General features: G+C 35.7%; 1 protein-coding gene across 7 annotated transcripts in view; it reads left to right on the forward strand.

Annotated features, from left to right (window-relative positions):
• The window catches only part of tinc (transmembrane protein tincar), a 116,119-nt gene that overhangs the window by 32,879 nt on the left and 58,999 nt on the right, over positions 1-24,241 (forward strand). For 5 of the 7 annotated variants that reach the window (XM_089084676.1, XM_089084720.1, XM_089084711.1 and 2 more), the window contains one exon: positions 21,367-21,410. The exons of the other annotated variants lie outside the window; for them this stretch is intronic. The gene's annotated coding sequence lies outside the window, so the exon portion shown is untranslated. The remainder of the gene's footprint in view (positions 1-21,366; positions 21,411-24,241) is intronic. 7 annotated transcript variants of the gene reach the window in all.

Raw genomic sequence — 24,241 nt, forward strand, 5'->3', positions numbered from 1 at the left:
AGTCGTGCAATTTTAACAACTTCTTTTCTTAGACGACGCTATTCTGTCAACGGTACAACGACTCGGTAGCATTACAAAATTGGACGTTTCAGTGTGAGAATGGCTAAAGACATAAAATATGTACGATCCATTTTCCAAAAGGCCATACCAGTCATACCATAATGGATTATATTGGAAGATAAACAAGAGTAACATCTCTGCTCTTATCTAACAAATATTGAATAATATTTGTAGAAAAAACATTTTAGTGATTTATTTTAAACAATTACTAACTATTTCCTATGTACATCTCTTAGTAATTTTTTAAATAATTTTTCTTGCTCTTTTTCTTTTAATGAGAACATTTGTTGGTAGAAAATGTATTGTATGTATGAAAAATCATATGATCGAGTAACTCGCAGAGAAACGCCAATTTCACCGTACACGTGATTGCGTATTGTTCGCGGCATTGGCAGCCGGAAGGCTTACCTCGGGTTCGATGACTGATCGATGCGTATCGACTCTCTCAGATCGCTTTTTAGCGTCGATTTGAAATTTAAATCGACCGAGGGCAACATATGACGCACATTGACACACGGCCATACCAATACGGCTGGTACGTCTGGCCGGTGCGCTTGCGTCGCGTCATCCTGAATTCTGGAGTGGATCGATCGAAAGTGCATACATCGATTCAAGATATTATCACGATCGTAATGTCGACTTGTTATATTTAAACACGACGATAAATTTCAGTTTGCTGTAGAGAATTCCCTTGCATATTCGTCGCGACTCTTCCCGATTACAAACTGCCAACGGGCAGTTATCAATGTATTATCAGTGAAACATTTGCATCGACTGATAACAATTTTGCTTTATTTGACAAAGCAATTAACTGATCTGGCTATTTATCTTACTGAATATGTTTTATTAATGTAATATAAACAAACGAATAGAATTTTACATGCGCTAGATATGTCACTATTAACATTATATATAACTGGAAGTAAAATTGAAGAGGTCTTTCATTTTTTTAATTATAAAACAAATTTTATGATAATAAATTCAAATACAATATAAGAAACTAATGTAATGAATGTATGTAATAAATACTTAATAAAAATATATACTAATAAAACAATTATTTATTACGAAATTTTCTCAATTTTTAAAGGATTTCATTATTTATTGTTTAACTATGAAATTTATGATGAAATGACATATAATAATTAAACTATAATTTTTAAAAGTGTTTTATAAATTTAATATACATTTGTTTTACAAAATTTGGACATAACATATTGTAATAGTATAATATATTTAAGGAAAGCTTATCTTTAATCATACGTATTCTCTCTCTCTCTCTCTCTCTCTCTCTCTCTCTCTCTCTCTCTCTCTCTCTCTCTTCTCTCTCATTCGTAAACGTGCATTCACATATGCATCGACAACAGCGTACGCGGTGCTAGTCAGGACTTCCGATGCGCTTTTCCGACTACGTGACGTCCGGACATCCGACATCTGCGACATACTGCCAACACGTTGCTGCTAAAACGGGCGCGACAGCTAACCACGGAATTATTATTGCGAGCACGAATCTAACGCCTATCAAATTCCGAAACTTTTGTGTTGAGCGTGCATAGGCATTATTAACCGATCTCCCTATAGTCATGGTTCACGACGATTCGATATTGAACAAGATTATTCGCGCGATAGGAAAACATACTTTATCGAAGATGAACGGTTTACCCGGCTACACTCATGGACATAACAGCGCACGCATCAATATATATTACAGCATATAATATTTCATTCATGTAATACAGCATAGTTTGTGGTTATATCCTAAACATGTTATAATATATAAGACGAAAATACCTAACTTGCAAACGAAGACAATAGATATTGTTTAAAAAGTTTATTTGAAAATGGAAAACGTCGAGACGCACTATTGATCTTTTAATTGATAAAAAACTAGATTATTTGCAAATTAAACTTCAAGAGGACGACAGTAAAACAGATAATATAATAAATTCTCTTCAGCTAATTTAATTTCAGTAAATTTAATTTGAAATAATCGCACAAAATTTTCGACATATTCACGTACAGCGCAATTTAATATAATATTTCATAATGGCACGGGGTGGAAAATAAAAATATTTCAACTGCAAAAGATCAATCGATATATCGAGCTCAATGGTCGATTTGATTTCTAGCATCGTGCGGTATAATTTCGCGGCTTGCATCGGGCCAGATGAACGAAGTTATCGGATAGGTCGATTATATGGGGAGGTTGAGGTGGGAATGTCCCGATATTTACGGAAAGCTGGCAAAGTTTCCCTCGCAGTGGTAATATAGCGTCTGCGAAAATCGATATTCGATAATCACGAAATTCCAGAGAGGCTTGTGGCGTCGCCTTTTCTTGCGAATCTTGTCGCAAGATATTAAAAGGGCCAAAAAAGAACGGAGCTGCTAGCGAATTGAAGAGCTTGGCGTGGTTTAATGTAAAACGCACGATATGATATGGGTTAGCAGTTATTAAATATAACCGAGTTCTTTTACATCCTTTTTTGATAACTTATCCTTTTATTCTCTATAGTTTATCGATTTTATTTGATATAAAATATCATGAAAAGTAAGAGAAAAAGAGAATAAGAAATAACTTTCTCTTTATTCTTAGTTATACACAACTTACTGTGACGATTAACAAGAAAAGAGAGAGTCTTACCTTTCACGATGTTCAATTCTGCGATATCATCCTTTATACATTCTTTAGGAAGATTATTATTCTAAATAATATTCTTAGAATATATATAAGCGATAAAGGTATTTTAATAATATATTTTATTAATTTTAACTTTTTCGTAGCTGCAAAAATTATTAAACTTTCCGTTAATTTAAATATAGGAATATATATCTATGACATTTCGTATATATTTTGAAAATGTATTAATAATGTTGATGTTAATTTGATTAATTGTAATGAATAAGTATTATTTATTTTAATCAAATTACTATTTATTTATATATTGTTAATTTCCTTTTTATTAAATTTTATTAATACTCTCTAATTAAAAATTATAATTTATATATCAAATATGCGCGTTTAGGAAGTGGTTTGCTAAAATAATATTTCTCTATAACAGAGTGGTACTTGAATTTAACGTTTATACATGATGGTACTTTACTCTGAAGAATTACATAAGATTTACATAAATATTTCTTCCTAAAATAAGCAAATACATTTTTAAATAGCAAATACAATTTTAAATTCTTTAAAATATAACAAATATAGATTTCATGTTTTTTAATAAAGTATTAAAACAAAGATAAATCTACGTTTATATTTTATAATAACTCTAATGCAACGTCAGTTTATTCTTATAAAATATTTTATATTTTATATATTTTTACACTATTATTATTAATACTTAAAAAATTATAATATGATTATTACTTTTCCATTTTGATTGATGTTATTACTTTTCTGAATGTATGTGTATCGTTATTGTTAATTATTCATACACGCTTTCTTACATCTTTTTTACAAATTTTTTAATGTATCGACAAGCGAATAATAGATGTGTGTGCTTTGGGCTTATTTGAAATAAAAATTTTATTGAAGCTTGGTTTGCAGTTTCTATTTTCGTGTGAGTGCAAACATAAGCTGCGTTAGTATACATCTACCGAAATAATAAAGTCGTTCCTACGCGCGTTATTTCTGTTTCGTCGCAAACGGAAGTACGCTTGGTTAAGATGTCTTACTTTGTTTTTCCGTATTCGAACGAGTAAAAGCTGAATATATTATATTGGTTTCTCAAAAGAAGAATTTAATTAAATAGTGCTAATTGAGATCTATTTTTTTATAATTACTTTAGCAGTTAAAATAAAAATATTTAATTTTTTAATGATTAGCCGATATACAAATACATTTATTTGATAACGCACGTGGCAATATATTTTCCGTTTATTTAATAAAAAACAAAATGAATTGATGTGATTAACTGACGCAATCAAGTGCAGATAACGTAATGGATCTTTTTTATAAATAATATTTTTCCAATCTTTTATTTTTGATCCTTAATATTGAAGATTAGATACTGTATATTGAATATTTCTAACGCAAAATATTGCAAGTAATTTGGCATTCAAGAAATGTAATTCTTCAACGTATACGATATTTAATCCGAATAAAAAAAAAAAAACAGACAAAAACAGACAAAAATATATAACAGCAAAATTTCGAAAAGTGTCTGCATACTCATACAATTTATTTCAATGTTTCAATTTAATACAATTTATTTCAACACGCCATTTGTCAAATCCAGAACATCCAGATGGTATGGCATCTATTTCTTGCCATGCCGACTTAGTGCCTGGATAACCAGTGCGCATCCAGCTGTGGAGAGCTTGCAAGTTTGTCGCTTCGGTGTTGTAGATGGCATCTCGCCATCTTTGGTGTTACAACGACGAACTCGAGTCTTTGCGCAAGGACACGCGGCTGTTGAGCAAGCGTCGGGATTATGCTTTTGACAGTGCTCATCGGTAGCTTTAATCTTCACTAACAATCTCTAGCCTGTCTCCACTTCATAATCTATGCCTGTCAGTATTGAAATAGCTCTTACGGAAACAAACGAACAAGATTAAACTGGGATCCCCTTCTTCGCGCTCCCACAAAACTAATTGCATTCATAAAGGTATTAATATCCCCTGCTGAATTGTACTAGGAGGGAGAGGAAACTCGGGTTTCCGAACGGATTATTGGGGTAGCTGGATTTCTGATGCAGTTAACTCAGAGGCTCAGAGGCGCCTCTTTCGCTTGATTTCCGTGCCTCGGGTTTTCAGGTGCCTCGGCAAGGAAATAGGGAAAGGGAAACGTTAGACCTACCGTACAGTTTATTGCAGCAATATTAAAATTAAGGGTTTTGAATTTTTTTGGAAAGTTTAGAAGATAATATAGCCAGTATCTTAACTGTACATGTATATATCATTTATTAAATTATCTATCAATGGAACATGAAATTAATTGAATTAAACAAATGTTTGCAATCCAATCGTGTTTGTTGATATATGTTATTGACTTTACATAATAGCATTTACATAATAGCATCACGCAGGTTAACAATTATATCTGTGTTTATATATTGCTAGATATATACGCAGTAAACACGAAGAGAAGGAAATGTGGAAATGTGGCGAGGTAGGCGACGAATGGTCAACACTACGTTGCGTGCGTTGGAATTTCGTCGGTGCGTGCGGAAATTACATTGTCGCACGCCAAGTGACCCATTCTATCGATTTTCTCCGTGGCGTGTATGTCAGAAACTTTGACCGCGAGTTAGACTTGACCCGGCAGCGACGAGGAACTCGCTATAACAAAGTTCATTTTTGACGAACAGAAAATAGAATAAAATATTATTTGCTTAAAGCATATAAAACTAGACGTGCGAGGAGGACAGAAAGAAATAATTTCAGATGCTAATAATTAACGCGCATTGCTCCTATTATTTACCTATATATATATATATATATTACAATACTGTATTACAGTTATAATAACTGTATTACATTATTTTGTTTTATTAATATATCAGAATATTTTCTTTTATATTAAATTAAATTTGACATATTAATATGTAGGATTATGATATTTATATCAAGCATTAAATTTTGCAATTATTTAATTATTTAATATTTATATTAATAATATATATATTATAATTATTTATTATTTAATAAATTATACAGCAAATTAATAAAAATCAAATGCAAAGGAACATAAGGAGAAATATTAGGAAGAATAATAAAGCTAGAAACACAGAATACATAATCATATAAAAAAATATCTAAAGATTATAACATTTGATATTTTTTATGGAATTTAATTTTATTCTTAAATATAAAATTTTTTTAATTGATATAACGATTATTTATTCTGGGTTATACGGTACGTTGTTTGTATAATGCTATAAATAAATATAACCAGGAGGAATACCTTTAAAGCATTAGCTCATGCTTAGATTGTCAATTCCCCTGTTCCATTTAATTATTATTCGAAAACAATTTTTCTTGCGTTATTGGGATGCTCTTAAAACATCAATTTTTACGCATGGGTCGTTCTCCCTCGTCAAGTATTCACGATTTTCCTCCGCGATTTTCCAGAAAACGAATCTGTAGGTATCGAAAATCAATGCATTCGATATTTTCTGTGCTACTCCCTACGAATCGCACATACGATTCTGTATACGCAACGTGCAACGTGATGTGGCAACAGAATCAGGGAGAGATATCGTTTTAAGAGGTTAAAGGCGCGATTGTAAAAGCAGTCGAGCACGTAATTTGCATAATGCGAAGCATTTCCGACGAAGCGATCGGAATTGGGCGTGATAACGCAATGAGACTTCGTGCGATAAGTGTTTTTTTATTGCTACTCAGGTACGGAAAGCTTCTCCGTAACTGATCCGATGAACGAGCCGATGTCCCATCGGGACTTCATTGGTGTCATCACCATTTCTGTTAGCAGCGTCGTTCTGCGATGAAATCTAGTCGTTTGCACGAAGATATCCCAAGATTAGATCCGCAAGTTGATACGATCTTATTTTTTTAAAAAAAATGTGCCCGTGTTGAAAGATATTATATTTAAATTAATATTCCGATCAAGAAAAATTAATTAGGCAATGTCACATTTTAAATTTTAAATTTCGTGAAATACAAAAATCTTCTTTATAGAAAGTTTACTTTATTTTGTGTTCTTTCGATACCAACTGTAGATTACGGGATTAAAGCATATTGTGCATATTATATGAATTTCTATTGCTATAAAAATTTTATTTCGTACGAAGAAAACTCTTGGAATGTGTGCTTGCAACATTATAAACTAGACCAGACAAGTCTGATTATCTAGGTACATGTCTTATCTTCCTATTAGTCTGTTGATGTCGCTCCCCCTTTCCGACATATCCAAATTCCCAATAGATAATTATCGCGTCCCGCGTCAGTCACTTTCCTGTAACTGACGGGAAATCTGACATCGGTTACGCGTGCTTGTTAGCCGGCATTGTCGGATCTTTGTAGACGAGAAATTATGCTTCCTCTTTCTTAATATGTCTGGGATGCGTCATTGCTGATTTGATCCACCAGTTTAAATCGAGAAACTCATACGAAGAAGACATTATCGCACTAATTATGTTTGCACTATTTTTACTCGATCCTTTAGAATATCTATGTAAATAGATTACAGTAACGTTTCTGTAATTTAAATTTCTAATAATGTCTATTTGAATGCCTTGTCAATATTATTTGATATTTGTTCGGTTTTTATTTATTAACCGTTCTTATTTCAAGCAAAAGTTTCAACACGGCAACGAAATACAAAGACCGAAAGAAGAATAAGTAAGTGTTAATAATAGAGGAAAACATTTTAACTGTATTGCGTCACGAGAAAACTTCTTTAGAGTTTCCGAGTTGCTTCGAAGCAACTGTACGTTCGGAAAGATTTAGATTTAGATTTAGAATAATCGGAGTATCGGATCGCTGGTTGTAAAGTCAAAGAGATGATGCGCCATCGCTATCCAGAGTCGTTCACCTATCAGATATCGTTTGATCTTGGAGTAAGTGCCCGCGGCGACGCGCGGGGCGATATTTGCGCGTATTCGTGAGTGCCGGTGTAAACCCCGCAAAACGAGGGCTTTGTATATTAGGCTCGCGTCGGTAATTATACCCCTGCAGAATCTACGCTGACAATGTGGCGGTGGCGAGCCGTTGAGTGTCCGTACAGGGGATGAGCGTGTGTCGGTCCATCTAATGGAATGCCGCCTAGTCTTTGGTCGGCTAGCTAGAGCATTGACGTGCAACCCTCGAGCCCGGCTTTGCACGGAATATCAAAATCAATTACTGGATTATTCTGCAAACCTATTAACAAACCTCGTCCCGACGAGCGATGATTAAATCGTTGATATAAATGGTCTCGGCCAGAATCGAATTCGTATTGGAGGCAACGTTTTGCAGAGGCAACGCTACGCTCTCTCGCCCGCGTACCGAATTGAAAAATTAAAAATGCATCGGTTTTCTCCATTTGGATGAGCTTTTTAATTAACGGTCGATGTTTGCCACAGTTTCGTTGATCTGAGAGAAAGAGAGGGAAAAGGTAAAAAGCAAAACTGACGTATCTAACGTGAGTTGACGGCACGTGGATGATAATCAGTGATTAGCGCGTATATCACGATGCGACAATATCATGCATAAATCTGATTAATCCCTCGTTTCAGTCGCCTACCAGTTTTTCTCGCGTAATTACGAGATTCCTATCCGGCCATTGGGCGTGACGGTGATGTCAGTTGGAGGCATTGCGGCAAATTCGACGAGAGAAGGTGCACTCTCGTGCACCGTATCTTGATGTCGATCCAATCTCGCTCGAGGATTATGAGGATTACACTAGAGGAAGGCCCATAGTGGAAGGGATGATTCGCCACGCACGAGATAAGTGACCCAGCGGTTTTATCGGCATCACCTTAATCGTCACGCGGAAGCCAGTCATGTTCTTTGTTCGGTCTCACAATCGCGATGCGATGATCTCGAATCATTTTTTTGGCGCGCGCCCATTCGTTTTTGCCGAAAGAGATAAAAGACAACGGCGACGCGACGGTCATGCGATTGGACATAATTATTCGCTTGAGATTTAGTTAAACGTTAACTTAAATATCAAAACGATTAAAGATTTATTAAATATAACGCATTATATCTTGTGACAAGATAGGATTATTCTTTTAAAAATACATGCATTCCGTAAGAAATATATTTTTTCATGTAAGACAAAATGTAATTTTAACATTTTGTTGCAAATTTTTTAAATCTTATTAATACAAAAAATAAGTAGTAAAATTACAATGCAAATGTAACGTTAGTTTAATCCCGTTAATAATTCGGGATTGCCTTCCATACGACTTTTAAAGAAAATTCGAGGAAAAATCCGAGAGACATTCTACGTCGGCTGTGCGAATCCATACCATTTGCGATTACAGATTGCACACTGGTAGCTCAGTTGCCGGGGAACCGTTATCGGCTTATAAGAGGATGAATGTCGAATCCTGGATGGAGATGGCCGTATCCTACAGGCTGCTGTAGATCCGCGTCGTTTAGTAGTGTGCGCCATTGGGTATTGATTGAACGGGAGGTAAGGCGGGGAGTTTGGAAACTGTCGGTAGGGTTGTGGCGAAAGGGTGAGAAGGAAGGGGTGAAAATGACTACTACCACTTTGGCCGCAGCCCGTCCGGTATTATCATTTACTATCGAAGAGCATGGGATATACTCAAGCTATCAGGAATGATATATATAATAATATATCTTCTCGAAGATGATGCGTAGCCTTCATCCTTCTGCCTATGCATCAGAATTTGTTATTACTTATATCGATTTTTCTCGATTTAGCAAAACAATACATTACATGGCTGATAATAATATTGATATTATATTTAACAATATGTTCAATAATGTGAAATAATTTTCTGATATAAGATATGAAAAATTCAAATTGAAAACATTGAGCAAACGAGAGAAAATATGCTAAATCAGCGACTTGAACATTGTTGAAGTTATAATCCAGTTTTCGTCACCCCTAATTTGCATTGAAACACCTGCTTGCCTGATTATGGCCTCTTATTCGAGATATGCTGATTGACCTATGCGATGTCTGAAATACGGATTATCTTGCCAAGAATTTTTCGAGATAATCACTTTTTCGAAATTGCTTCGCACACGCCTCTTGTCTCACGCGATTGCGCGATATCTGATTTCTTCTTAAGATTTTACGATTAGAAAGGGAATGGTTAAGGAGAATTTTCGACTTGGCTTCGAGAAGACATCGCACGTTTCGTTCTTTTATGAGCGTTCATGCGACAAAGGACCATCCACATAAATCACTCTCCTCGTTGCATGTATAAAAATAGAATGAGTTAAGCCATGCTACATTTCACTGTCCAGCCGATGTCTGGTTAGTACAGTTCGCAGAGCGCGCGCAAAACTGTATGCGAAAGAAGGAAATCGCTTAAAGCTCGAGGCCGTAGTGCAACACGTGCGTCAGAGCAAAATCCGCTTATTCATATCGCGCTGTTGCGCTTAAACGCGCGGCTCGCTCGGAAAAGCACGCGTCGAATGCATTAAGCTGCGTGTTGTTCCGCTACGCCGTGAAAAACCGCCGCAGTGCGGCGCGGCGTCCCGCGTGCGTAAAACACAAGTGCGATAACACCGAAAGCTTTAAATTAACGAGCGGCTCCGTTGCGCCGCAACGTAAAATTTCGGTACGCTCATGAAAATATGGTCGCGCAAACTTATAACATCACGTAAAGCCCTCAAGATCGTGATCCTCTCTGCATACACCGACGACATATATGTAAATGAAAGTTGCACGAGTACTGAGTAAATACATTCCTCCTATTTCCGTCTTCTCTGTGCCTTTGGTTTTTACGAAATTCCGTGACGAATTCTCTTTGAAGTCGGTGTACATAAAAATTGATCAAATAGTTATAATAATTGGGATTTTTTTTTATTGACCGAAATATTAAATAATTCTTGTTGCGTGTTCCTTTGTCATTTGGCATCTTCTCTCGTTGCATTCAAATCACTTTTGTGAAATTCACGGGCAAGCGCTCAGTGATTTATCAGAGCTTGATTGCGAGGCGGATTCTGGTCAGTCAATGAAACCAAACTGTCTGGTCGTCCTTAATTCCGGAACTGGCTCGCTGGAAAGGTATATACGGGTCTGCGTTTATATTCATTAAAGCGGTACCCTTTTCAAACCGTCTGGAAGACCGCAAAGTTACCCGGAAATGGTTGGGTGCTGCTTAATTCCAGAAAATGGGCTCTCATTCTCGACTTGAAATCTCCCATCCAATACGACTGGCCCATAAATACGTGACTGCTAAATTCACGGACTAAGATAGCGGCGAGTACGCCTCGAGGAGCAACTTTACCTACATTACGCTACATTACACTTCTAGTCACGTTCGTAATATTTACGTGGAAAAATTCGGCGCGACAGATTTTCTAAAATGTAAGATTTTTCCTCATCTTTTCTAGATCTCGAATACTTTTATCAAAATTATAGAATGTCACTTAATTTATTTAATATTTAATTTTATATCATTTTGAAATAATTATTATACACACATTTGTAATTACAATCATAATTCTCATATTTTAAAATAAGATATTTTTTAAATTTTTATTATCTTTTGCAATTTTTAAATAAAAGTTTGCATAAATTTTATTAAATGAAAATAATTGTGGAAACGCGCAATATTTAGGTGAGAATTTACCAATACTTTTCGACATAGTATTCATGGTTTCTGTAACCGAAATCCATATGTAGGGGCATAACCTTAATACGATCCCCTATAATATTCCCCTAGAATATTCCTGGTGATTAAGCAGGAACATTGAGCTTACCATATTTCCGTAAAAGCTTGTCGTTGGTTCCCATAACGCGACACACCTGGAGCCAACATCGACTGCAATTGCTCAAACATGGCAAGAGTGATTGCGCTATATACCTATTATACTAAAGTTATAATTGGTTGTTAGTTATCGTAGCTGCTAGGTGGATAGTTAGCCTTTCTGACCTTCTGAGAGCTAACGGAATTAATTGACCAATAACTTAATAGAATGTTATGCAAACAATTCTGTGGACGTTCGAAAAGATTTATATACTAATTTCTGGTTTCTGATATAATACTTTTGTGTTATTTTAATTTTAAATTTATTTACTTTTAATATTATATATAGACAGAAAAAGGAATATTTAATAGTAAATTAAAAAAATTAATTAAAAATTATGTCTCTACAAAAATTCCTGAAATTCCTGGAATTTAATAAAATTTCATCCGATTTTCACCATTTTTTGATTGTATTATAATAACGGCACAGTTGTTTCGTTAAAATAATAGTGAAAAGTCCTTTTTTATGAAATGGCTGGCTTTAATTTCTGCAATTCGATAATATAGATGATATACTGTTTTAAATCAAGAGAAGATATAATCGCGCGTATATGTGCGCTTTTATTACTGTCGACTACGCTACGCGGCCGAAACTTTTAGTATAGTAATTAAAGGTTTAACGATACGCGTTGTTAAAAAAGAATAAAAGAGTTTGTTTGATTTCAACTTTTGCTGCATCTTATACTAACATATCGTAAAGTTAAAAACAGCTGCATATCAGTCCCGTGAAATTTAACGGAGCGTGGAAAATGCGTTGCGATCAACAATCATCTCTCTTTCATAATCACAAAATATCCTCGATAACACATCTTTCCACTCTTCACATCGCATCGAAATAACATCGTGACCCGCGGTCGTATACGCGACCCGAGAAGCACTTGAGGCTTGTAGCGGCTGGGGAAGATACGGGAGCGCATATCGAATCTATCCCTAGAAACGCCCGCAGGACGGAGGATTGGGGGAAGTTTAAGGGATGACTCACCGTTCACCCTCCCAGCTGACACAAAACTTTATCGTTCTTTCTTCGTTTCTTTCTTCCTTATATGTGTACATAAATTTTTCTCTTTGGCGATATACAGAACGACATACAAGAGTCGCGCGCTTTCGTGAGGCACTAAAAGTTTAGAAAAATAGCCAGTTGCTTCGGATGTCGGCAAATAGTTTCCGGATTCCGAATTATATACGACTGAAGATCAAATTCTCGTTTTTCTTCGGATCGATAAATGATATCTTGGGAATCAATGTATCCCGGAATAGCATGCGCGTTTATAAACGGAACGCATTTCCATATTTATCCGACGCGAAAGATATTCATCCTCTTTTATTTTTTACGAGTGTATCCACAATCTCTCCTACGCTTCACGGCATTCCCGCATCGATCGGCATCGCAGGGCGGAGCAGGAAACAGGCATTCCAACGGCTCCGTTTCACGTTGCAATGCCGCGGAAACACGTGCGCGAAATGATTTTGGGTTAGCCAACATCATTCCACCATCTTTCGTAATGCTCCTTTGCGATAACCTTCTGTTCATTTCCGCCTTTGTTAGAAGATGCAAATCTTTCTTGTTATATGAAAAAAATGTCGCCACTTATTTTTTAGCGAAGTGTGTAACTGTGTACAAAATTGCGTATTCAATTTTAACGGTAGACTTTTTAATAAATTTAAGATCTTTCCTCAACGAAAATTTAGAAAAACTCTACTCTTTAATTATACATTATACATTTTTTAACCAAATTTAAAATAAAAGTTTTATTAATAGAACTTTTCGCTTGAAAATAATCGCATGCAATTATATAATTTCCATGCTATTAATTTGTAACTATTTAGAATATGTTTCGTGTATTCTATAAATATCTGAGAACTTTCTTGCAACATATCAAGAGTCGTTAGCATAGGTAATCACGCTCGTACGCGTCGACAGTGACATTTCTCCGTATTGACGAAAGCGCGAGCGAGCGAATGAGGTCTTTAACCCGTCTGCATTAGCGATCATTGCTTTCCTCGGAATTATTAACCACGAAGCGTGCGTGCTCTCTGGAAAAACAGACTAAACAGAGAACGCACACGGGGTGTTGACGTGACGAAACCGACATACTGGTTTCGCTAAGGCACCCAGCTTGGTTGAACCTGCCGCTCTAAATATAATCCCGGTCGTAAGAACTGGTCGTAGCGCCGAACGAGTCTCCTCTTCTACTTGGTTATTACACGCGTGAGTAATTACGATGTAGTAAACGTATCGGATTCGCAGGTGCAAAGCTGCGTGAAACCGCGGCGCCAGCATTATTGAAATACAAGCACTGCGAAATTTATAACGGCGACAACCATACTGCGCGAATGCAGAATTCAAATCGCCAACTTTTTTCAGTCTCTTCATTAATAAGATTGTTATTACTCCGAGAATCATTTATTTGCATCGGTCCCCTTGGAATTTTTCAAAAAAAATTTCTTCTACAGAATTCACGTAGTATTCATCGTTAAAGAAAATCACTGTTGATCAGAGACATCCCGTATACGTATACGCCGGAAATAACAGTTCCCGACGTGCCTGCCAATAAGTCATCAGCTTCTCAACGCGAAGACGAAATCTGTTTTGTAGCGGCGCCTACGAAAATGCACATTTGCAGCGCTGTCAATCATAAAATTCCATGCCTCGTGTTCCCATCACGCGTTCAACGGCGAAACTTTTTTCTTCGACGCGAGTACGCAAGATGACATTGCGAAAGTCTGACACTCTATAATTCTACCGGTATTACGATGCTGAAAATATGCCGCTCGCAGCGGTTTGTATCCCGTCGCCAAAGACAATTCGTCTATGTACGGTCGACGGTGCGCGTCGTTGTGGAACGCATTCGCCGTTTATATTTCTCGCGCGTTATCCGCGAAAAGCGTGATTATACTTGCATCTTTATGGGTAAAAATTTTCCCACGACCACGCGAAACTTTGTGAGTGACGAGTTTATGCCGCAAAGCGTCGCTCGTTATCCCGGGCAATTTGATGGAAAATCGATGTTCGTACGGAAAACAGGTTGTAACGTAGATATACGTAGATATACGTAACGTAGATACTGCCATTCGTGGTTTTCATTGTTTAGCTGTTCAACCGCGGCGATCGATACGAAAAGTAGAACAACTTCTGCGAAGCCTCATGCCGGTACCAGGAAGAGCTCCGTAATATGTTCCTACTTTGCATTTCCAGAAAATCAATTCTACACTTCCGCTTACAAAGTAGCGAAAATGTCGCTTAGCATACGAATAAAACGTGTCTCGTAGCAGATATTTGTACAACAATTTGCCTTAGAAATGTAAATGAAAGAGTGTTTGTTAGACACGGTTTTAGAGAGAAGGTCAATGACCTACTGAATCAATATCTGTCATGCTATTTTTTTATAGATAATCACTTATAGATATTTTTAAAACAAACAACATTTTTAATACAAAAATATTATGAAATTATGTATTTTATTCTTAATTTTTTAATAATGAAGTGTTTTGATGAGATTTTTATGTATAACTTTTATAATAGTACCTTTGAAATATTTATCGCATAAATTTATTTATATTTTTGTAATTTTTCATTAATAAAGAGCCTTTTGCTCTTATTGTATATACAAATATTCAACAATATGCCAAATATCGAATGAGATATTCCACGATATGTCACATCGATAACACGTAACATATCTCGAATGTTTTAAAATGTACATACGAATAACGGAATAACGGACGCTGCGTGACACGCTGTAAAACCGATAAAACGAATCACTTTCGACCAAGTGTAAAAACGAGCAAATGCAATCGACACGTTTCGAAACGATGACCACGTTAAAAAAAAAAAAAACAGCTTTCCACATTTTCTATGTGTGTATATATACGTATGCGTATTTTAAAAAGATGTATTTTTATATTCATTTCTTAAAGAACATTTGCGAAATTTGCGCAATTCACTTAGTGGAACGATCGTATCAGGAGATATGCGATTCAATTTCGTTTTGAGATCGCAATTCAATTGACTATATGCTTGGAATATATATGTAAGTATAAGTGTGCTTGAAACATGTATAGAAACAATCTCTTCGTCTATCCACTATTTCTAAAATATCGGGAAAATTCGCATTTGGTAAATGTATGTGTAGAAATGTATAGAAATATTCAAAGTCAACGTGCAAAGCATTTAATGACAGATATATTAGTATAATGATGATAGACGGAAATATAAATAGAAATTGAAGCTATATTTATTATAGTGCGCGGTTCAGATGGTTTTGGAATTGTGGAAATATAATTATGATTAAAATGCTGAAGCATACCAAATTAGGTTACTCAATATCGCGTAATGATATGAACCAGACCATAACTTGCATGATTGCATAAACGAAATTGTGTTACTTGTAATATCAACAATATATCTAGTCAACGCATTTTCAGCATGAATGTGGTATGATTAACATAACGTAATTGCAATATTAATTATAATGGAATTAATTTTTAGCTGGCTCGGTACGTCATATCTGGTTGAATTTATATTTAATTTAATAGAGAGAACGAAATAATATGTAAGATTGCAAATGAAATTAATTCTGCTGGAAGGAAAGGAAGATTATGCGTTGGAATTTTTCTTAGAAAATTTTTCTTCAAGAAAAATGAGAGAGAAAAGAAAAATAAAATATAATTAAAAAAGAAAATTGTGTTAAATATATTATATATTAAATTAGAGAAAACACAAATTTTGTTATTCTAATTTGTAATGAATTAATTCTAATAAGCTAAAAATTGTTTATATTTTTACACTACATTTAAAGATTTTTTTAGCATTTTATCACAAAACAATGTTTACGAACAATTTTATTTTAAAAGTTACGTTAATAAGCAAAAATTGCCTCCCCCGATTTGTAATAATATTACATTATGTTATTGTAAATATATGCATATCTTTTAGAAAAATATTATTTCTATCTAAAGTTTGAAAAGTTTAAGAAAGTTACTCGATATAGCTTTCTTATTATTATCAAATTTCCATGTTGCTTGCATAAGTTCGAACGTGTGAATCCATGTATTTTTTTAATTTAAATAACAATTAAGCCTAGCCAGAGATACAGATTACGCAGATTAAAAAATACTATGATATAACATAATTATTTCGAAAAAAATCAATTATGCATTATACATGAAAGAACGAAGAAAGAATTGCGTGTTGATACTCGAAACGTGCACGCATCGTAACAAGCCAATCGTCATAAAGGACGTTTGCGCCATTTTCATTCATATTTCGTCTGTCAAATGGAAACTAGCGCACGTCGATATTGCCTCCCTACCACTTCAAGTACATTTTTCCCCGGATATGTCTCTGCTTTCTGGAGAGTCGGTCTCGCTGTGCGCGTTTACTTGACAATTCCATTACCGGGAGCTCTCCCGTTGGCAGAAAGCGGAGGACGCGCGTGCTGCCGTTCGATTAATCGAAAATAGATCGACGTACTGAATGCCCCGGCGATCGAAAGCTATCGCCGACACACGGCTTCCAATTCGTGTTTCCCGAACGAAAGCTCGACGAGTCGCGCGGTCGAGTTTTCCTGTGGTAACTCGTTTCCAGTCGACGAGTGTGGATCGCCTCGATGAAGCCACGAGAGCTGACGTGCGTTTCAATTGCACTTGAATAGTTTCTCTCTCTCTCTCTCTCTCTCTCTCTCTCTCTCTCTCTCTCTCTCTCTCTCTCTCTCTCTCTCTCTCTCTCTACTGACTGCTTTATTACACGGAAACAACGTTTAATGACGATCTGTATATAGATCATGTATCTATAGGTTGTAGAGCTAATTATCTTCCATTTTATGATTGCTTCAATAATTAATAATCTCTGATAATTCCGCATGCGTGACTACAAGCGTAGCTTGTATACAAACATGTTTTCTATAACATTCAATAGAATTCATTAAATTCTTATGTCTCATTTCTACAACAATCTGTAATCTTAGAGGAATCAGCGAAGACAATCTTCATTTCGGTACGTCTTGACACTGGCTCGTTTCTTTGTTGTCTCTCGCAATTGACGAGAACACGGTTGCTGTGGCACATAAAGTAAAGTAGCGAAAAAGAGCCGGCAAGCTTACAACCATGAGAGAACGTTGCTTTTACACCTACAGTTTGCCGTCAGAAGGAAAAAGAACGCGCGAACATTCGCTTGCGGGTGTACGTGTGAACGCGAAAAGCGGATGACGGCGGCACGAGGTCCTTTTTTCCAAAGCTCCAGACTCCCGCAAACGTGACTGAGATGAAAAATCGTCTCGCCGCCTCTTGTCGTCCTCGCGAATTACCTACGTCGGCGGGAAAGCGATTTATGTAACGTCTCCGACGTTTCTTCGGATATACATAGCACACTTACCAATACAATAGATTGTGTCTGTGATTTTACTTGGTAAATATCAAAACAACTGCTTGGAGAACATGGAAACTTATCTCTGATAAGTGAACTTCCACAAAAGAAAAAAAAAAAAAAAAGAATTACTCGCATAAAATTTTATCTGCTATGACAAGCAAGAGGAAAATGTCAGGATAATTTCCATAAGTTTAATCTAGCGATAAATGTGAGACACGCGAGCTTAATTTTTATTTTATTTTATAATCCGAAACTCAATCTGGCGTAATTCTGGCGATAAAGTCATTCGATGTATTCGATGTTACAGACGTAACGAGACGGGGACATTCTCTTACAAGGTGTATTGAAGTTTCAACTCGTATCCGCGAATTTGTATTCACGCAAAGCACTCGTGCATGAAACAGATCAACCGATCAAACTCGAGTGAACTTCATATTTGAGATTCGACAGTGTCCTTCGACGCTAATCTCACGCGTCGTCGGCGCCGTCGCGGTTTCACGAATTCGCAAATTGCGCGTCAGTATAATTCGGCGCGAATTTACGGTCGTCGCGTATCGAGCTATTCTGGGTGTTCGCGAACGGCCGTCCAAACACGAGGCGAAAATGGAGGCACGGGAACGTACGGGAATTAACGATGTACGGCGTGTGTGCCCTCAGCGAAACGCAAATAGCAATGCGAACGCAACGGCAGCCTGACGAGATTCGCTCGACCTGCGAACGTGTCAAATCCGTTCGAGCGAGCCACGTGTGCTGTCCGTCGACACACGTGCGCGTATACAATCAACGAGATTGCAACTGGGGATGCACGGAATTTAATAGGATATTGATATTTTTATTTGGACGATGTCGAATGTGCCGCACAAGAGCGGCTGATACTGCACGATACATGAAAAATGCTCGATATAATCGATACTTGACACTAGAGTACAAGCGCTGTGAGAGGACTCTATTTTTGCAACAATAAATTAAACGCGATGCGATTAATTGATATCTATCATAAAATCGCATAGGAGAAAATCCTCTTTCTAACTATATTTGCGTAAGATTGAATCTGGATATACATACAACATTTTAATCCTCCTTTAAATATAAATTAAGAGTTATAGTCAACTTCGACTTTCTTTTTGAAAAATTTATTACAGATTATATAAATTAATATTTCGAATCAAAAAATGATTTTTTAATGCATTGAAAATACGATAAAATTTTATATGTATTGCAAATATAAAAAAAACTGCAATTAAGAAAGTTTTCTCTTTATTTATCCTTAACATGATAAACGTAATTGTATGTTTCATACGAATTGCTACAATCCATCAATGTAATTATAATCTCAATCGTTTTCGCGCTTGACGGAAAGTTCGCGTCATCCAATAAATATGCAACGAGTAATATAGTGAAACGGTAATTAATGGATAATCTCCGATGTTTCCTTCGGGATACCATCCATCATGATGTTCCTGCGAGAATAATCTTGCTGGTTGTAGTATCAACATCGAAAGCATGTATGTTACCTCGAAAGATTGATAGAAATAGGCATAAAAAATTAAAAAAACCCTTTTCATCTTTTTTGAATTTGATTGAAGAGAGATTTTTCGAAATATATTTATTTATTTATACAATACTCAATATTAATGAGATTTACGTAATAAATAATATTCCCGCATCAGAAATCTCAACTATTCAGCACTCGAGTAATACTCGTACATAGCCAACGCGCGGCTTGACAAAGAAATATAAATGTCTCCTCTGATTCATGCAGTCAAGATTAATGAATTCTTTCTCGGAAAATAGACGTTGTTACGAGTCATTCCGCGATAAGAGAAAATGTCGTCTCGTCGCAAGGAAGATGCAATACAAAGCCGTATCTTTCCGCTCATAGAAATAATGCCGCAATTAGATGCGCGTTAACGTACGCTTCGAGAGGCACTCTAACCGAACGGGAGCTTGGTTGTCGTCTATTTTGTCATTATAGAATGAGAACTTTGAAATTGCGCCCATGTGAATAATACGATGATACGTCTACGTGCTTTATTTCTGCACGTTCTCACACCTATCTCTTTTTCTTCTTATTTTTCCTTCTATTTTAGCAAATCGATGAAAATATCGTTCCTAAATTTACTTACAATTGGAAAATTTGATTAATTAACGCAATAGATTTATAGAATAATGAAAAACTACAAGATAAAAAATAAAATACTAGATGTAAAGTGTTAGCAAAAAAAATTAAAAATGTGACGGAATACATTTTTTTACATATAAAATGGAAATATACATATATTAGAAAAATATATATCAGTAAAATATCTCTCAAAACTTAAGCGTAAAAAATAAAATGCTTTTACTTTAATTTCTGCTAAAATATAAGTTTATAAGTTCTATGACGTTTGATACAATCAATATGCAATTATTCCGCGATATTCGCACGTATAAGATCCACGAATCACGAGACTAGATGAGTCGCTAATTGATTAACGCTGAGTGTAGCCGGTCAGCCGCTAATAATCGCGATGCCGCATGAACTTCAACCTTGATAAGAAGCGACTTCCTCGATCGATGTGCTCACCGCAGCGGTTAATTAATGTTCTCGGTTATTTGCGTCGTGAGACAGGGCCAGATCGATAAATTTAGGAGGGCACGGAGATCAGTTTGCGTGTAACACAAAATAATTGCCGGTGAACTTTACAAATTTAGAAGTAATAAAATATTTTTCGAGATTAAATTACCGTTCAAATTAAATTGTTCATTAAAATTTATTGGATCAGAGTTTATATAAAATTAAAACATACAACGTACGAAAACAAAAAATTCCTAAAAAATCCCTCACACAATTTATCGTAACGTTGCGTGATAAAATCTATTTCGAATAAAAGAAACCGTTCGAAATAAGGTTTGAAATATTCTTTAAGTAATTTCCTTCTTCTATTTCCGCTTTTTATCAAATAAGTGTATAAAGATAGATAAGGATAAGGGATACTTTCATCTTGTATTTAACTTAATAAGATCAATAACTCCAACCGCGTAGTTGTCTCTCTCAATTTTCCCGCCTTCATTTCACAAATGTTGCTCGTATGTATTCGTGCCGTATTCGTGAGTTTGCAAGTTCTGAGACCGTGGAACAAGGTACTTCAAACTGATTGCGAGTGATGTGTTAGTGTATCATGCCTAACACGACATAGCAATCAACTCGCAGTGGTGCCTTGGGTTTGGGTATAACTATAGCAAAATATTATACTGTACTATGTATTTGTGAATACTTGCATTCGATCGAGCAAACATTTCAAAATGTTTCACGCAATAATAATACGCGAGCATATATTTTATTAAAATTTGCAAAAAGTATATCGATTTTGTTTAATAAACCAAACCTACATATTTAATTATTATTTATGACAACGTAAGTTTGCGCATCGTAAGGCCACTTATGAAATTGCTCCCTTTGGAGAACCGAATATTTTTTCCGGCTATCTTTCAAGTCTGCGAGATAGCCGGACGTGTTTCTCTCCGATTTAATAAAAATTTCATTCTCCGTTTCAGATCGGATTCGGTGTCCAATCCTCCTACGAAGAGTTTATTATTCGGTAAGTCTATTAGCCAAATTAGGCAGTTTCCTTCTCATCTGTGTTCCGCACATCGTCAAAGCGTCCAGTCTTCTAATGTACCATAGTATTTGCACGGTAATCGTCCACGCTACTGTTTTCGACTGCAACGAAAATTGCAAGGGGTGCACGCGTTGCGCAACTGTAATCCGAGCTGCGTACAAACACGCAGCCTCGGGCTCGTGTGCGAGCCTGGACTGGCTCGGCTTTGCCGTGCACGGAAAATACGTACGGGCGAAAACCGAGTTAACTCATAGCCTAGCGCAGCTATTTACCGACGCAATCGTTCGTAACTCGAGCATCGCCATTCGTAGGAAAATACGAGGAAGTTCTCGAATCTGACCCGGCGGAACCAGTTCGAATTGTAGAGACACGCTCGAATTGCATACCTTTCTCACTCCGTCCGTCCCGACCCGTTGAATCCCGTCGAATCGATATCACGATCGCGCGATCGTACTACTGAATTGCCCTCTCTTATTCGGGGAAATTCCTCGACAAACTTTTAATCTACTCCAGAGTGAGTCCGATCCTCCGAGCTTCAATCGTTTTGCTTCCCGCTTCCTTTTTCTACCGCTTTTCCGCCTTAATATACTAATGCACGCTGCTATTCTCGATACTGCAGCATCATTCGATACCCGCGACTGCTTTTTATTCCGCGCGAAAACTCAATTAATCTCAAGATGTTCCGTTCTTCTTTCGTGGCGAGAAAACATTCTCTTCTTTTATCGATCATCTTCTTTCATTTCTTAGCGACCCTTTTCGCCTCATCATCTAGCGCATAGTGTTTTCTAGCATGAAAAATTTGATATCTGCTGTCTGATGAAAACTTTTTGGATGAACATTATTCACCATTTTTTTATTTTAATTTTTTAATTTTAAAAAATCATCTTCATGATTAAATATAATTGAATAAAATATATTTTTCGTTTAACATTGTACAATTAAAATCTTTGTAAAATATTTGCCAGAAAGTTTATTCTAGACATAAATACCACCTATATTTTCGACGTTTTTTTTTTCAAAGTTATACGTATGACAATTAAACGCGGTCGCGATTATAAAGTTTACTGAACATTTCCATGCAATTTTTAAACGATATTTCAATCTGGCTGTATATAAATTCAGATCATAAATTTTGACCAATGGTTTTCCCGATAGAGAAAAAGTTACTACTAGCGTTTCCAGCAATCGAGCAAGTTAGCGCGCGTCCGTTGTTGTTGAAGTTATCCGGATGATTTCCTTCTTCGAATCACGCACGTTGCCTGCCGACACAGCCGAAATGGGCTCCGAGGTTCTAATTTCGGCCAAATCCGTTTTACTCTCCCTCTACTCGTCCATTTCTTTTCCCCCATGGCAGTGGTAGACGTCGATTCTTTCCCCAGCCAGAGTTAGATAATTGCTTTCCCTATCAAAACGTTGTTGTTCTTACAAAGATGGATAGTCCGCAACTCTCGCAGAACTCATTAACGTTTGCTTTATTAAAAATTTAAATTTATAAAATACAAACTTTTAAAGATTATTCTTCAATATAACATAGTAAATGTGCGAATTTCTTTTATATTTAGTATTTATAATTATTTGCAAATTTACTTATAAGAATGTAATATAACTTGTAAAATGTATGTTTTCCAAGTTAATACAATGATTCGTGCACATCTGGAAATGTTCTAGCTTTGTTAGCATTTGTTCTTGACTACGATTTTTCATCGTTAAACTCTGTGTGAAATACAGTGAGAAGGAAAAGCCAAACTTTGTCTATTAAGGAAACTTGCGACTCAATGTAAGTACATGAGCACGTAAGCAGGAAACCTCTTAGTGCTTTCAAGTATCTTGAAAGACGCAATTACATATTTCTTAATGCGTATGGCATACGTGCTTAGGTTATATGCTTTCACATCTTAGTAAATAAAAATGATGAAATTACAAAATTGAAAAAATCTTAATATAAATATAATTAATATTACTTGTTGCTATTAGTGATTTAGATCATGCAACACCTTTCCATCCGTTTACATATTTATATATTAAAAATAATCAAAATGCTCATTATAGCAATACAAATTTTCTAAATATGTAAATTTTATATTCTTTTTAAAATGAAATATCAATAATAGGTTAACTATATATTTTGAATAATTAATTAATTTAAGTTAATTTAATGTTAACAAATTTTTTTTAATTTTCACTAATCGTTTTATTTATTTAAACAAATTTAAATAAATTTTTTTATTTTCACGTCTGGAAAATAATACAGCGTTACAGCCGAAATAATCTACAATTTTTTATTGCGCGATAAGGAACGAAAGTGTCGGCTATTTTTCTTCGACAAACATTATTTTCTTCCGAGTTAAGAATCTGTAAAAATGGCGGAAGGGTCGCATGCCGTGCCATATTATCCAAGGTTCCTGTTACTCCCTTGAGAATGTAAGACAAGCAGACCTAATGCTCGCAGAGTAGCAATATGGCAGCAGCAGCAGCAGTCGCGAAACATTTGCTCCTTTAATCTAACATAAGACAGTGCCTGAGGCGGATTATTGAATTGTGAAGACTGCTCTCTTTAGTAACAATACGCCTTGTTCACAAGCTAATACTTTTCCAATCAAAAAAAAAGTGGAGAAAAGCGTTTGCAATATTCTTATTGGTTCACCAAATTGCTCGGAAATTAAATTACGTTAATATAATAGATTATTATGCTCAGGAATATATTTTGTCGCGTAAGACAATAACTCGAACCGAGATGCTCTTAAAACATAATATTAGCTATTAATCTATCGCAAAGAGACAAACAAATATGTACAATAATAATATTAACA

This window comes from Pogonomyrmex barbatus, unplaced genomic scaffold (assembly GCF_055798465.1).
Source record: "Pogonomyrmex barbatus isolate J1 unplaced genomic scaffold, ASM5579846v1 scaffold1, whole genome shotgun sequence".
NCBI classification, from domain to species: domain Eukaryota; kingdom Metazoa; phylum Arthropoda; class Insecta; order Hymenoptera; family Formicidae; genus Pogonomyrmex; species Pogonomyrmex barbatus.